The sequence below is a fragment of the Phalaenopsis equestris genome, unplaced genomic scaffold (assembly GCF_001263595.1).
Source record: "Phalaenopsis equestris unplaced genomic scaffold, ASM126359v1 Scaffold001297, whole genome shotgun sequence".
Taxonomy (NCBI): domain Eukaryota; kingdom Viridiplantae; phylum Streptophyta; class Magnoliopsida; order Asparagales; family Orchidaceae; genus Phalaenopsis; species Phalaenopsis equestris.
In genome coordinates, this window is record NW_018165736.1 from 62716 (window position 1) to 76741 (window position 14026).

Genomic DNA, 14026 nt, shown 5'->3' on the forward strand with positions numbered 1-14026 from the left:
TCCTCCAAACTGATTATTTTGTACCATTTGGATAATAACAGGTTTAAGCTCAAATGAATTAGCAGAAACATCAGAACTTTGAATAGTTAAGTGACATTCATCTGTTGTAGGTTAACATAATCTTTTAAAGGTTTTTATCAATTTTCATTTGTTTGATTATCTATGTTATTGTCATTTAATTTAAAATTTTAATTTCTTTTTGTAGTTTTTAAATTTTTCTAATAACAATATTTATATTTTATTTTTTTTACTTCTAAATTTCCTAATTTATCAAATCTATTTAATTTACTGTTACCTTCCCCGACAACAGCGCCAAAAACTTGATCCCTGAAAATATAGTTTCGTAAAAATTATAAAGTTGACTCCGCTTTACAGCAATGTCAAAAACTTGATGTGGTATTTTATGAATAATAGCATTAAGCACTTAATGTCGGGATTTTATGCAAGTATACATATCGTTATCAAGTAATACAAGACTTTCTATTTAAGTCCCAAATATTGATCCCACGAGGAAGGTGTTGACCTCACTTTTGGTTGAGATCTAGTTTTTGCTCTTTCGTAGCCTAACGTATAGCCATAAGACTTTCCTGTTGACTATTCCTAGAAAACTAGAAGAGGAACCTTCACCATTAGAAATTCTACACCCTTCTTTGCTCAACTTGAAGTTTCACATATTGGTCATAACCTCTAGCACTTAGTAGGTAGGGTCAATATGGGGGAGCTCAAGGTGAGTTCCCATAGGACTGCTTGCCCTTAAGGTTGACTCTAGGTGTTGGTCGGTCTAAGGCACTCATTTTCACTAACTTGCCCTCACTTGCACTCATTATCACCTATACCCATTCACAACCTTAAACCCAAAATTGTTGAATTTGATCCTTTGATCCTTTGGGAGACTCATGTAGATGGTCCCCTAAACCCACTAGCCCTAGGGTAGGGTTTAGCTAAAACCATTACATAGAGGATCCAAAAGGAGATTGCATTGGTCCTTTTACACCCAAACCTACCAAATTACCTAAACACCCCCAAATCCCAAATTTGGTCAAAATCATCAAATTCATCCAAAATACCCAAACTTGTTGAAAAATCATTTCAAATCTTCTGAAAATACCTAAGCTACCCAAAACCACCAAAAATCCCTAATTGCCAAAATTACAAAAATACCCTTGGCACGCCAAACCTTCTCAAAGCATCCAAAATCACTCCAAATGTCTCCAAAACCCATTTTTTAATTAGACCCATTTTGACCAATTTGACTATTTTTTATCAAAATCACCAAATTGCCTTTAAGGGCCCGATTTCTCCAAATTTACCTCAAATGTCCATCAAGTTGGTCCTAATTTCTCCCAATTTCAATCCTAAACTCAAATTCACCTTCCATGTGACCAATTTAAATCAAATAAAAGCTCAATTAGCCCATTATTTTAGCCTAATTTTGATCTTAGTCAAACCCCCAATTTTGGTCTTATGGCCTAATCCCACCAAATTGAACCCCATAGTCTACTCAATTGTCCTCAATTTGAATCCTAAACTCTTCATAACATTCCTACACATCAATATTGACCTTAAATTGGCCTTAGTTAACTTAAATTGGCCTTTTTGAGGCCTCAATTTTATTTAATTTCAACCGAAATTCAAAAAATCCCCAAATTTGCCTCAAATTGGCTATGTCTCCAAGTTCTACCAAATTCATTGCCCTAACCCCAAAATTGGCACCCAATTTATGTTTAAATACTCTTCATGATGTTCGTTTAGACCATTTTAAACAATAAATTTGGACTTAGCCCAACAATAAATTTGGACTTAGCCAATTTGGACTTAGCCCAAGCCTAGCACAACCTAGGCCCAAGTCTAGCCCAACATACCCAAATTGACCAAAATTCCAAAATCCTTCGAATTGAACTCAAAATCATTTCAATCCTTCACCAAAAATCTTCATTACAATCATTTACAAAATATTGATTAATAAATTGGGATCAAAGTCATAGCTAGCCCAACCCAAACCCAACTTTTAGCCATTTGGACTCAAATTGAACCCATACACCAAAATTGGCCTAACCACCCTAAAGTCACCAAATTTATGACTCCACAGCCACTAAGCTCCTTCTAAAGACTAAGCTAAACCCCTTTGGACCATCCATGGTATGCAATGGACCAATGGATTCCAAAATTAATGGATTTATGACCATTTATAGGCCTTAACCCAAAATCTTCCCCATCATCACTTGCCATTGAGGGTTAATTATAATTTACCCTCCCACTGGCTCACCTGACCTCCTGACCACCTCCCCTAGCCCTTCCGACAAGCATAGTGGCCGAAGAACACCAAAATCAATAGCCCCAAGCTCAAATTCAAACCCAAACTCACCCATCTGAGTTGACCAATTCCAATTGGCTTTAGCACTTCAAAACCCTCCAACTAAGCAATATTTTCCACCCCGCAATTGGCCCTGGCAGCCAGCCTAAGCTGTTTTTATTTAAACCTCACCTCCATGGACAAGTGACGAGAGCTGAAAATTTTCTAAGGAAACTCTGACAATTTTCTTTCAGAGACTCCCTAGGACCCTCTCAGTTCAAGCCCACCATTTTCCCCCTACGGTTCCCTCTGTGATAGTTCAATTTTGAGCTCAAAGTTTAAGTCAAAACTAGGAAATATTTCCCCACAGCTCTACACTAAACTAAACCTCAATTAATTGTGCACACACCATCTTCACAGTGAGAGGAGTTGATCCCCCACAGAAGCCCCCTCTCAAACAGCCTCTAGTATAGACTTCAATCAACACCTGAAATCGAGCTTGGTCAAAATCATACCTAGACCATTCACCAAGGCTTGGGACTTCATCTGGAGGCTCCTTGGGACCAATCAAAGCTATCACAACAATCTGATTGAGGCCTCCCCTCTCAGAGAAAGGTATTGAACTCCAACCCTAAACCGAGCTTATTTTGATTTTCCATACGTATTTACTGTTTTTCATGCCGTATAATCCATATAGATAGGTTCATCTTGAGAAGATGAAGGTTTAGGAACAAACCCCATGCACTTTGGTTGTTTCTAGGCTAAGATCTTAAGGTTTTAGTGTGAACGGCTCACGGGCTAGGTCACTTGGCAACGATAACGGAAAGTCATCCGATCCACGTGTATCCAATGGATGGAGGAGATCAAGCCGGACAGACCCATGGTGCATAAAGCGTGGTCCGCGTGGAGGCTACGTGGCTGGCAGTGTCAAATGTTGGAGCGATGCGTGGAGCCTTCGGAGCTTCCTAGGATCTAGTCAGCGCTGCGTGGATACGTAGAAAAATAGGGATTTTTGAATATTTTTAAATGCCTAAATTTCAAAAATCCATATCTTTCTCTTAAAAAATCATAAAAATAAAAGAAAAAATACCCTCTTGTTCAATGAATAGAGGAGAATAATGTGGACTAAAAAGAAAAATTATTTTTTTCACCCTTGATTTTTATATAATTAAATACCCTCTATGGTATTTTAATTCTCTATGACTTAAAACATTTGACCATGGCTTGGAATTTTGAGGGTTTATTCCTCATGATAGAAGCCATGTCTTCTGATTTTTCCAAGGTCAGAGGGCATCTCTATGCTTCTAACCCTAATGGTGACCATTTTGGCTTATTTTAATTATATAAATCAAAATATCACTTGGAAAATTATGAGAACAATTTTTGTAGATTTCCTGTGGTCAAAGACATCTAGGAAAAATTTTTTGATGCTTTAAATCATGTTGTGAGTTTTTATACTTAGTTAAATGTAAATACCTTGTGTTAATTTTTGTAAATTAAATACATATGAAAAAATTAACAAAATCAACTCCATATTGTTCATAAAAATCTTGTCTACCCACTGTAAAAATATCAAAATTATTTGACTTAATCTAGGCACTAAAATTGATTTCTTAAGGAAACCTTGCTTTTTGTATAAAAATAATTATATTAAATTAAATATTCTTAGAAAATTTATGAAAACTATTTTTCCGAGTTCCCTGTGATCAGGGGCATTTTATAAAAATAAATCCCATTTTTGTGAAAATACTTCATTTTTCAAATATATTTTTAATTAAAAATAATTAAAAAATCAAAATTTTCAAAATTACAAAAAAACAATTCAAAATGAGTGGGAATGCCCCCTGATCATTGAGAATTCATTAGGACATTTTTCCTATTTTGTGTTTGTCATTTTTTGAGAATTATGAAGTCTTCTTTGTTTTTGAATTTTTCTAATAGTTTGTTCCAATTCAAAACCATAAGGCACTAAATTTTTAGATCTAGAACTACGCATAAACGATGTAAAAATTGCAGAACAGAGGAGTCTAATAAAAATATAAAAATAATTTTTAAAATTAAAATACTATTTTTTATTTAAATAAATCATGAAAATTGATCTAAAATTAAATAATAAAAATAGAAATTTGATTCAAAAAATCATGAAATTTTGTCTAAGTGTTTCTCTGACCTTAGAAAACCTCTAATAATTTTTTTTACAAATATAAATTTTATTTTGGATATTTAAACAAATTAACTTTTGAAAATCCTATTTTGTAAATTTAAATAATTATCTAAATTAAATCAAATTTTGAGAGGTCCACATATCCTCCTCTAACATTTTAATTACCTCATGGGTATAACACTTTAAATCCTCAAAGTCATTTGAGGTTATGAGGTGAAGTCCCCCAAAGGCAAGGTAGTCATTTTGGACTTTGGCGCCTTAATCAAAATTTAGGGTTAACCAGGGATAAATGGGTAACTTTGATCCTAATAAACATGTTTGGATGATTGAAATACAATGGGATTATAAAGTAGAAACTCACCCACCACCTTTGCACAACATCAATAGATAAAGTCTCCCCTAATCTTCATAACTTAGAAGTCGACAAATATCAAAAGTTTTATAACACTTTAAATCCTCAAAGTCATTTGAGTTGTTTAAAGAGTTATGAGGTGATGTCCCCCAAAGGCAAGGTAGTCATTTTGGACTTTGGCGCCTTAATCAAAATTTAGGGTTAACCAGGGATAAATGGGTAACTTTGATCCTAATAAACATGTTTGGATGATTGAAATACAATGGGATTATAAAGTAGAAACTCACCCACCACCTTTGCACAACATCAATAGATAAAGTCTCCCCTAATCTTCATAACTTAGAAGTCGACAAATATCAAAAGTTTCTTGAGGGAGAGGCTTAAGGATGATAAATGATAATTTACTTTCCTTAAGCCCAAAATTTATGATAATGTGATCTTTAAGATAAGTTCAAAATGAACTTGAAATAATTCAAGAGAGCCTCAAAGTAGTTCAGGGTTATATCCCGAGCACTTTGGAATCTTTTGGATGTTTTGAAGGACAAATTGAACTTATCGTGTTTTGTACTAAAATCATCTACTAGGATCTTTCGAGATTCAACTAAATCATAACGTGGGATTTGGTAGCTAAACTTTCATATACTCATGCAATTTAAATTCCTTGCAACATTATATACATGCCTTGCAAGTACTGACCTTTCAGGAGGTGAAAACGAGAAGACTCGTCAGGTATGCTTTTACAGTTTATGATACTATTTTCTCTTTTACTTTCCACACTATACTTTCATGCTTACAAACTTGCATGTTAAACAACGATGTCACCCTGCATGAAAACTAAAACTGCTAGGATAGCCGTAAAACCAAAACTAAATTAAAATAAATCAAGATAAAATTCACTGCCACAACAATCAAATATAAAACAACTCAAAATTTAATCACAAACATCCCAAAAGCCACAACTACAACTAAATTAAGACGTCTCTATTGGATGATCGGGAATCCCTCGGAGGAGGTAACCTATGGTTGGTAACAAGACTTCCCACGGTCTAAATGAAAGTATGGAACTCATTAAATTGAGTTTAGTATCATTTGGACTAACTAAATCCAATAGAAAATAGTGGTATTGAAATAAGGGAACCGTAGGATCCTAACCAGTGTCACTCTAATCAACTTTAACATGCCCAATAATATTTAAAGAACTACAATCATAGGGCCATCTGATTTGACACCATAACTTGACACACTAGAAAACTCAAACTCGTCATGACAAGGAGCTTGAAGCTAGCACTGTGGGCAACATAACCATCTTCAACGGCAAAACATGTCTTTCCCAGCTAAACCAATTTCTTTCCTTAGAACATTCCTTCCTTAGAATTAAACAAATAAGCCATAGGATTTCGAGGTTTTCTGCTTATGAAAAATAAATCCTCACCTCATCATTAGGCCTTTGTACAGCTTTCCCGTATAATCTAAGCCCTAAATCGTCTTAGGATTCTGAGGATGTTGTCTGTCACGACTCAAACCCTCACATCTTCCAGGCTATTTGTGTGATCTTTTCACACGAATGTAAGCATTAACAAATAAAATTAATAGATAAAATTGACATGATAAAATACTTGAATAATTTCTCCTCGAAACTGAAGCCAAACCATAGGATAGACTGGGAAGTCACCGAGGTTCTCCTTCGGGTCTGTGACATTCCCTAGTTCTTCCTCCTTTGGATTCTACAATAAATGTACCAAATTTGAGCCATTTTCACTTCACACCTCCTTTGTCCAATCTCGTCGAAAAGTCATATCCCTTGACCTCTTTGAAGATAGTATAACCCAGCATAATGTAAACCATATTTAATTCTTCGTATTAGATAGAGGAACTTGTCGGCAAATAAAACGGTTTTGTAATTAAAATGTTCTTTCGAAGCGGGCGACGAGATTTCGATTCTGGCGGCCTACAGCTTCCAACGGGCAAATCCTAAACTTTTTAGTGCCAACAGAAGATTTAAATTTGAATTGATAAATTAACTAGGAAATTCATAGAAATAAATGAAATTATTATCACTTATTTTGAATGTTTGAGATACTATCATAACTAAATTATTAACTACTAGCAAAATTTAAATGCAAAGTTTAAAACAGTAACTACTAAACTATGTTTATGTGATGAAGTTTTCTAACATAAAAAAACAACTTTTCTACTACAATGAGTTTTTGGTAAATGAGATGAAATAAATGGTTTAAATATGTATTGTGTCAAATAGGATTAATTTTAATTCTCTACCCTGATTCAGGGTTATAGAAAATCATTGGCTAATCTCAGGTTTACTCCCTAAATTCGTGACGAGGCTAAGGGGTTATTAGCTCTCACTCCAGAGCTCCCGCTTCCCTTCCCTTAAAGAATAACTCTTGCTTTAGTTCTTAAACACTAAGATTGATTTAGATATTTTAGTCTGTCACCCTAAAATCTCCAATTCTACGCCCAACAATGTATATTTCCCTATTTATTTGCACTTATTTTCATAAACAAAACACTTCTCCATGGAATTAAATATGATTCTCACTTTGTTGTAGAACTCATACTCAATTTCCTGGATCATATGTTTCACATCATATTTTAACAATTTAATTGGTCAGATCGAAAAGTAAATTAAGAACGGAGTTGAAAAACCATCACAATTTATTTTATATTTTAACATTGGCACATCCAAATTATCTCTTCATTTCACCATATCCCAGAGTAGGGAGAAAGATAAAGGAAACTACTCAGAATTCATGAGAAAGATACAAAAAAAGATAAATTTTATATATAAAAGAAAGTTCATATAATAATAATAAACAAACAAGACTTATCTGAAACTATTTCTCAAAGCAAATCCATTGCAGCCTCTCTTAGGAAATGTGAAAAAAAAATCTCTTACTTCTCTCCCTCTCCAACACTCTTGGAGAAGAATTCACACTTAAACTCACCACAAAAACTCAAAAATATAAGGAAAATAAATGACTAAATGGACTCTAAGTGGCTATAGGGAATGTGGAATAGTTGGAAGAGAGTGAAAAGCGGTTGAAGGGGGCGAAGGGGCACGAAGGGGGCGAGAAGAGAGTCTTTTATGATGAATTTCGGCTCTAAATAGAGCCTAATGTCGTTTTTCCAATAGGTGCATCCAAAAACTCTTCAAAAAGAGTCCAAATTCGTCGAATCTTCTAGAAATAGGGCCTGCACCTACACTGGCATCATCGGCGCCAGTGTTCATTTAATCAAACCGCGCTCTCTGTCAAATGGCCTCTTCGGTGCCCAACCTGGCACCGTCGGTACTAACCCGGGCACCGTCGGTACTAAACATTTCTTCTAAAGCTCTATTTTGACTCCAAATTCCATTCTTTTTTCTTCTTTTTCGCTCCAAGTCCTAAAAATCAATAATCTGTAATAAAACATGTAAAATACCTTCCTTTAAAGTGTAATATCACCAAAAATGAGGATAAAATATAGGTCTAAAAATGTATATATTTTTAGTGTATCAAGTACTCAGACACTTAACACTTAAAGGTAGAGCCTCGGGGCCACCCCTAGTCTTAGGTGCCCCTGCATCTAAACACAGAGTTCTAAGAACCTCAAGTCTAGTTTTAGGGTCCCCTAAGATTGATTCTTGCTTGACAAAATAGAGGGAGTAGGAACGTACTGCCAATGTCAGACGTCTAAGTGCCCAATTACAACATTTTGATGATTTTCACTATTTAAAATTAGCATGAAGATAAGGAATGTATAAGATATTTTTTTTCTTTATTTCTGTATGAGAGGAGATGGGGAGATGAAAGAAGACGATTTTGCAGTGAGTGATGGTATGATATTGCAGTGAGAAGATGTTATTGCAGTGAGTAAAGAACATAGAATTCATTGGATGAGCTGGTCTAAAATGTGTAAACCAATTAATTTGGGTGCTTTGGGCTTCAGAATTGTTAATAAGCCTACGGAAATTAGCTTCATGAAGTTATAGGTGCAATTTAGAAGTGGTAATTCTCTTTGGTCTTAAATGATGCAGAATAAATTTTGTGAGAAATCTCATCTCTTTCTATTACTAGCAATCTTTCAGATTCTTTTGTCTAGAATGAAATGTTAAAGGTTGGCAAAGTACTCAAGACTTTTGTGTAGGGATATTGGCAATGTTTTTTGTAGTTTTTGGTATGACAATTGATTGGGTGAATATCGTTTGCCAGATCTTTATGGGGGTCCTTATGATGTGAAGGTGGTTGTTAAGGTATGTTGGAATAAGGATAGTTCGGATATGAAAAAAGTTACAGATTTGGTAAGTAAGGAGGATGTGTATTTAATTGCAAAGGTACCTATAACTGCTGGTGTAGATAAAATCAAAGTTAAAGGTCAAATCGACAATTCTATTTCAAAAACTTTTGCCATTTCTTTTCAGCAGAGTAATGGGATTGATTTATAGCGGCCTTGGATTCTTTTGCGAGCCTTCTTAATCTTTTTTCTTTTGAAGGTTACTTCATAATATCATTGGAATTGATGAAATTCTGAAATTGAAAGGATTAAGATTACCTTCTTGGTGTTTTTTGTATGAACAACATGTTGAAGAAGTGGAACATCTTTTTATTAATTGCTCTTTTTGCTAAAGATGTTTAAGAAAAAAATTCATGTTTTTATAAAAGGATGAATGTTGATCTTGTACCGTCTATTGCGGGTTTTATTGAATGCTGGAAGACGTATGGGGGGTATTTCTTTGCATCTATTCTGATTGTGGTGTTTTGGTTCTTATGGTTAATGAGAAATGAAAGTAAGCATAAAAATAATGTGGTTCGATTTATGACTAATTATATTATATTAGAAACTTTGTTTTTAAAATTATTTTGTATGGTACATTAAAAAAACCTGTTAATATACATTTATTGAGGGTGTTTAATGAGTTTAAACTTTGTGTTCCTTAGAGGTTTTAATCGAGCTATAAATTGGTTTTTTGGAAAAGAACTAGAGTATGGTTGTTTGAAATTCCATATTGATGAGAATTAGAATAGCAGATTAGTTGGCATTGGAAGGGTTTGTAAGAATTGTAAGGGTAAATATATTTTTTGGTTTTCATCTCCTTTTATTTCTATTTTAGCTACAATTATTGAAGTGGAAGCTATTATTAAAGCTTTCATCATTGTTATCAAGTGTGGTTGGGGCAGAATTATAGCAAAAATGGATTCTTGGTTATTATGGAATTTTCTTAGCTTGCAAATGGATTATTCATGGAATATGATTATTCAAACAAAGAAAATTTTTGCTCTTTGAGCTTTTGTGCAGGTTTTTTGGTTATATACTCATAGAGAAAAAAAATAATGTTGCAACTTGGGCTGCTAGAAGGGGTTTTTCATCTCAGTTGGTTACTGTTACTAACCTAGTTCTGTTAGAGTTATCTCGTTTACTTCATGGGGATTTTTTGGATGTCCCTTTTATTCAGGTTAATCATTGTTTTTAAGTGTTTTGTATGGGTTGGCTGAAGATTCTGAGGTGATCTTTTCTTTTTTGAATGAGTTGTAATTTTTGGTTTTTGTGGGGTTTTAGTAGAGTTGTTTTCCATTCCTTTGTAACTATTTTTTGTGAGAAATAAAATTTCCTATGAGATTTATTAAAAAAGATGTGGTAATGAGTAAGTGACACTTCCTTCACCGTATTGTTATTAGTGAGTTAATTAGTTGACTAAAAGTGGTTGATATATATATGTGGGTGATCTTGACCTTGTAAAAGTATATCAATGCAACTAAACATCGCAGAAGATTGGGCCTCAAGAATGTGAATTGAAAATTCACTATTTTACTTGTCTTGAAAGAAGAGGAGTTTTTCTAGTACTCTCTTTAGTATATTACATCTCATTGTGTGAGAGAACAAGTGTGAGGCTTGGTGATAAGAAATTAAATAGGTAGTTGAACCTCTTTCTTTGTATGAAAGTTCAAAAGGAGCTAGTTACTTGAATCACTCAAATATTTTCTAGATTATTTAAGTATGACAATCCTTTATGTTAGGAAGCTACCTAGAATTGTGTTATTCTGGTTGCTTTGTAACAAAAAGCTCAACAAGATGAATTGTGATCTAGTATTTAATATTTGACATTATCAATTTGTATCTTAAGGGATCTTGAATCTAATATTACCAATGGAACTACATTAAAAGCTTATTTCATGTTTAAGATGAGCTTAAAGTGGTTTAATAAAGAAAAGAAAAAAAGACAAGATAAAGTTTGTTTATTTTTAATTGATTAAGAATTACATAGGATATGATTCCATCAAACTAGGGAAATGGTGCATCAAATCAAAAGGTAAACTATTTTGGATAGAAAATACTTAAAAAATCTTAAAGATAGAGATTTAACAACTAAAATAGAAAATTGTATCATAAATTTCCATATCCCTACATTTAGACTCTTTTTTATAAACATGGATCATGGTTTGTAGTATTAAATAGATGATAAAAATTATGGGCAAATATCTCTAATGGGTTTTCATAGCAAGAAATTTGAAGCAGTTTTAACTTTGTTGCACAAAAAAGCTTGTTGCCCCATGGTATGGCACGATAATAGTAGGAAGTAGTTGTTGGATCTTTGATACACCATCTTTGTAGTTGACATGATGTACTACTCTGCAGTATGTTTTATTACTCTGTGATGATAATTGTTTCTTAGCACTCCATAACACATGTATTGACTCTATATTGAGCTTCATTACTATGATTAGAGGGTAACTGACATTGATTGATGATGGCTGGTAGGTGGTGGTTAAACGTGTTTGGTGGTTGTAGGAGCTGGAGGTATTTGTTGGATCTTTGGTGCATGAATGATGCTAAACTTCAGCTCCTTCTCTAAACTTTGATCTATTTCTGGCTTAAGATCATGTCACCTCTCAAGAGGGAGTAGTGATCTAGTTATAAAGTATGGCAGATGACTCTTTGCAAAATAAGGAAGGAATTCAGACCACTCCATCAGATGACCACAAGAGATTCCCTCGATCAGGCAATGTTTAATAAGCATTTGAGTGCATTAATTTTATTATAATTAAGTGATATTAGACTCGTTAAATTTACATCGCTAAGACTCTCAATTTGACTATAATCTTTTTAGATTTGAATTTTTTACCTTCCAGTTTTGTATCAGAAGCTTCTAAAATTGATTTAATGGCTTGATTTAGTCTTAATTTGACTTAAATTAGACCAAATTTGGTATCATTGGGTCTGTCTAGTCGAGCTATTGATCCACCTGATTCATTATCATTTTATGTACATTTTTAATGATATTAAACTTTAAAGGAAGGTATTTTGTATGTTTCTGTTTTCAGGTACAAGAAATGAACTTTTAGCAAAAATGGAGAAAAAACGGTATCATTTGGAGTCAAATCGAGCAAGGAAGAAAATTCTGACTTGACACATTTTGATATGTCATTCTATGCTTAATATCATTTACATTTATCACATGTTTTTGAATGAAATAACACTTTAATGAAAAGTTATTTTCATGTCTATCTTATATGTATATCAATTTGGAGCGCAACGGAGCTGAAACGGGGCAAAACGAAGCGAAACGGGGTAAAACAGTAGAGTTGCCTATAAGGTGGCACCTAGGCGCCAAAAACTGGCCCTTAGGCTCTAGTGACAATGAGAAAACGGTGTCTAGGCACCGAAAATGACGCATATGCACCAAAAATTGTTCAAGGGAATTTGGATAATTTTTGGTGGTTTATGGATGTTCTGGAAGCTTCTGGATGGCTTGCTCGCCCCTTGGAGTAGTTAAATAAGTCTAGACATTTGGAAAGATTCTTGGTTGAAGAGATGTGTTTCTTGGACCAAAAGAGTGTGTCTTTTGGATGAAGAGGTGTGTCTCTTGGAGAAATGAGGGGTTTTGTGTCTCTTTAAATAGGGAGGCTAGTGCCTCTCATGAGGGGTAATTAGGAGAGTACTAGGAGGAGTTTTAGAAGCATTTTAGAGAAAGTTTGGTGTGAGTTGATGAAGATGTAGATTTCCATCATGTTTAGAGAGATTGGTGAGGGATTTTGAGAAAAATGTATGAGGGAATTGTATGAGGGGAGCATGGATCGGCAGAAAACTTTATTGGAGAGATTTTCATATTTATTTCAAAGGAAAAAAATTAAGTATTGTGTTCTTCATTATCTTGTAATTGTTGTAAACACTTTATAATGAATTTGCTTTGATTTAATGAAATTTTCTATTTTGTTTTCTCCATGCTTCGTGAGTGTTTTTTTTACTTTTTTCTTTTGATTTGAAGTAGTGGAATGTGTAGAAATATTTATTTTCTTATAGAATGATTTCAATATCTTATGATGAGTAATAGCTCCTTTACTTTATTAACATAACTTACGTGGCAATAGGTTATGTTAAAATTCATTGTAATTGAAACTAAGACCCAGGAGAGCGATGATCTTATAACTTGAGTGCACTCACATTGTTCAGTTGGCTATGATGAAGTAGTTTGGGTGGCAATGCAAATTTTAAGGAAATAAAATTTAAAGATCTGTTTCTATTAAGAGTTTCTAGGTGACAGATAGTTGCTCAAAACTGATAGAATACTAAGCATATCTATACACTTGGATGAGTGGTAAGTAGACATATGTTCCTTGTTGGCACAAAATTCTATAAAATCCTTTTACTGCTTATGCCATTATTTTCATTTACTTTTCCTTTGCTATGATTTGGATAAATGCTTTGGATTGCACGTCAGAATTATTTTTACTATTAATGTGATGATGTTCGCTTGAACTTTATTTACATTGTAATATTGGCCTGTTGTATTGTTAAAATCTATTGTAATTATATTAAAACCTGCGAGGGCAAAGTAATTCTCAACTAAGTAGAGCCACATTTCACTTTGGAAAGAACAGTGGCAATCATCCGAGGGGGAGTGCAGATAGACAGGGAGATAAAATTTGATGGGCATATAATTGACGTTTCTAGAGTGATAGGCTAGATTCTTTTATCAATTTAATCTAGAGATTGGAACGAAGGGTCATTGGTAGGTCCTATAGAGAGGGCACAGTGAGTAATCTAGGATTAAGAGACTAGAACCTACCCAAGGCTATTATACATGCTGACATCAACTTTAGATTAGCCAATATTCTTTATGCTGGGAAGAGTTAAAGAATACGTATGATCCTATTTGTCACTACTATATTAAATTTTATGCATTTCATTCCTTCACATTTTCTATGTCGTTGCACTTGAGAAT